The sequence below is a fragment of the Babylonia areolata genome, chromosome 6 (assembly GCF_041734735.1).
Source record: "Babylonia areolata isolate BAREFJ2019XMU chromosome 6, ASM4173473v1, whole genome shotgun sequence".
Classification (NCBI taxonomy): domain Eukaryota; kingdom Metazoa; phylum Mollusca; class Gastropoda; order Neogastropoda; family Buccinidae; genus Babylonia; species Babylonia areolata.
Genome location: NC_134881.1, coordinates 29,572,504 through 29,575,003, shown reverse-complemented (window position 1 = coordinate 29,575,003; position 2,500 = coordinate 29,572,504). Strand labels below are relative to the sequence as shown.

At 37.1% G+C, this 2,500-nt stretch overlaps 1 long non-coding RNA gene across 1 annotated transcript in view; it reads right to left on the bottom strand.

Moving 5' to 3' along the window:
- Window positions 1-2,391: 2,391 nt before the first annotated feature.
- Window positions 2,392-2,500, bottom strand: part of LOC143282908 (uncharacterized) — a 3,289-nt gene continuing 3,180 nt past the window's right edge. Inside the window, exon 3 of the long non-coding RNA XR_013055326.1 lies at window positions 2,392-2,500. This exon is cut by the window's right edge and continues 267 nt beyond it. This is a non-coding gene — a long non-coding RNA (uncharacterized LOC143282908).

The following is a 2,500-nucleotide window of genomic DNA, read 5'->3' as shown; positions in this document are numbered from 1 at the left end:
ACTTTCCTTTCTTTAGAAATGTTACGTCATGAATGCCCACATTAATTTTCTGAGCCCATAAGACATTACAACTCACTGTGGTGATGACAGTGGTTACGATGACTACGTTACTACAAACAAATTCTCAGTTACACCTTTTGATGGTTGAAGCTGTTTAGTCAGCAGCCCAGCTGTATGATTTTATGTCAGATGAAAGCACAAAAAAAAGAAAAAAAAAGTTTGAACCTTTTCATGTAACGTCCCATCGTTAATATATCTATCTACCTCTCTCTCTCTCTCTATATATATATATATAAATATTGTGTGTGTGTGTGTGTGTGTGTGTGTGTGTCTGATAGTTACGTTATTTTAATTGTTTAATTTTGGTGTAAAATACTATTGCTCTTATATAATATCCTCCATACCCCAATGGGGTCAAAGGATTAAATATCCTTGATTCTTGTGTGGCGAGTGTGTGTGCGCGTGTGTGTGTGTGTTCTCCTTCATCAGCATGACCCTTTTTTTTTCTCAATAAACAAGAAATAAATGGCTGCTTGTTGCGTTTCAATGAACTGCTTATCACAATACACCATTTTCACGAGCATAGTGCTCATCAACCAATCAATCATTCTGCCAATCAATCATTCGATTCATTTCAAAATCGAGGAAAATTAGCTTGTGGGCGACAACACAGCATGACATCGACCCACTAGTCGCAACAGAAGTTGCGCCCCTTCATATCTCGCTCACAAATAACAAAAGCAAACTCTTGAATGAGACAAAAAGCTTTATTTCTTTAAAGTAAGTAAATACAAGAGATTAGTGGGAAAGACAACAAATAATCCATATACATAAATAGTTTTTCTGATTGTTAGTATGTCTAGAAATGAAAAGTTTAATATCATACAATTGTCATGCCAAATAGTAGATGTGAAATATCAACAAAACAGCTTTTGTAACAAGTGTTTTAAAAGTCCACGATGCAGCCGTTCCATATTACAATTTATAAGTGCTCCAAAAATATTCTTACCATTCAAAATGTACCAACAAGTCTGTAGCCCTCGTAGAAATTCGTTTGAACTGTCAGAATAATACAAAATAAAGCTTTAAAAATCAAGATAAGACACTTAGGTTGCTGGACGGATAAAAGAATTTGGGGGATGTGGTCGAGAAATGGTAACGTCAATACTGCTTGTAACAATAGAAAAACTTGAAGACAGACAGACAGAGTCAGAGACAGACAGACAGGCAGACTGCAGACAGACAGACAGACAGACTGGCAAAGTCACAGACAGACAGAGACACAGAGAGAGAAAGGGGGTAGGGAGTGACAGAGAACTACGTGTCGTAATCTTCTCGACAGTTATTTATTCTCAAATGTTTTCCTTGATTTTATGCTCCTTTCATTTTCTTTGATTGTCATTTTCCTTTTCATTTAATCTTGTGTTTCTTTCCTTTTATATTAGTATTATTTTCCTCCAACTTGTTATTTTCCCACTCAAGTAATCTTCAATGGAAATTCGACCTTGGTTCGTAAAAAAAAGCACAAAACCTAGATACCTAACAAATAGTAAAGAGTGGTAACTCACTCCATTCACAAGGTACACGTGACAACTTCAAGTCAGTGCTGCTTACGCTACCGATTCAGCTAGCACACAGGTAAATAAAAGGTACATTGGAACAAACCGAGACGCTTCCTCAAAAAAAAAAAAAGGAAGCACCGGGCCTGTCCTTATACCGATCATTTGACATGTGCACACAGCAGCAAAGACAGAAGAAATGTGCGAACACAAATGAGCTTCAATTCAAGACTGCCATAGCCTCTTTAATCCTGAACATGCCACACAGAACACATGGACAATACAGAACAAACACATGGTTGCCTCGGTGGGTTTTCAACCGGAAATTAACAAATAATGAGGCCAGGAGATGAAATGAAACGTAAACTGTTATTGTGTGGCCAAGCGATAATTAACAGACCACTGAATGTGAAAGAATTGTACGAAAGAAAAAAGACGAGGAGACTATGAAAACGGAATATCATTATGATCCAAATCGTAACAAAGTTAGACGCCAGAAAGCTGTACTGGAGGCCCACATCACACACAGCCACCCTTTCCACTAAACTAGGGGGAGGAACTCTACAACAAGCCGGGTAACACCCCCTTCTCAGTGCCCCCTCACCTGCCGGTGGCCATTCTTCTGTCTTCTGTGTGTGAAATGTGATATCTCAACTATTTACAACGAGAAGCTGTGTGCGTTTTCTTTATATATGTTTAAACAGCCAAAAATGGACCCCGAATACCTGATAACATTGTCAAACCACAGCTTTGCATATGGTAAATCTTTGTAACTTGATGTGCTGCTTACATCAATTATCTGCATAATTTGTGGATGAAAATATATTTTCTAAAAAAAAATCATTTTACTGGATGTTAAACATTATCTGAATACACAATTTTCAAAAAAAACAACAACAAAAAACAAAACAACCGACAAAATAATAAAGAAACAAACACAC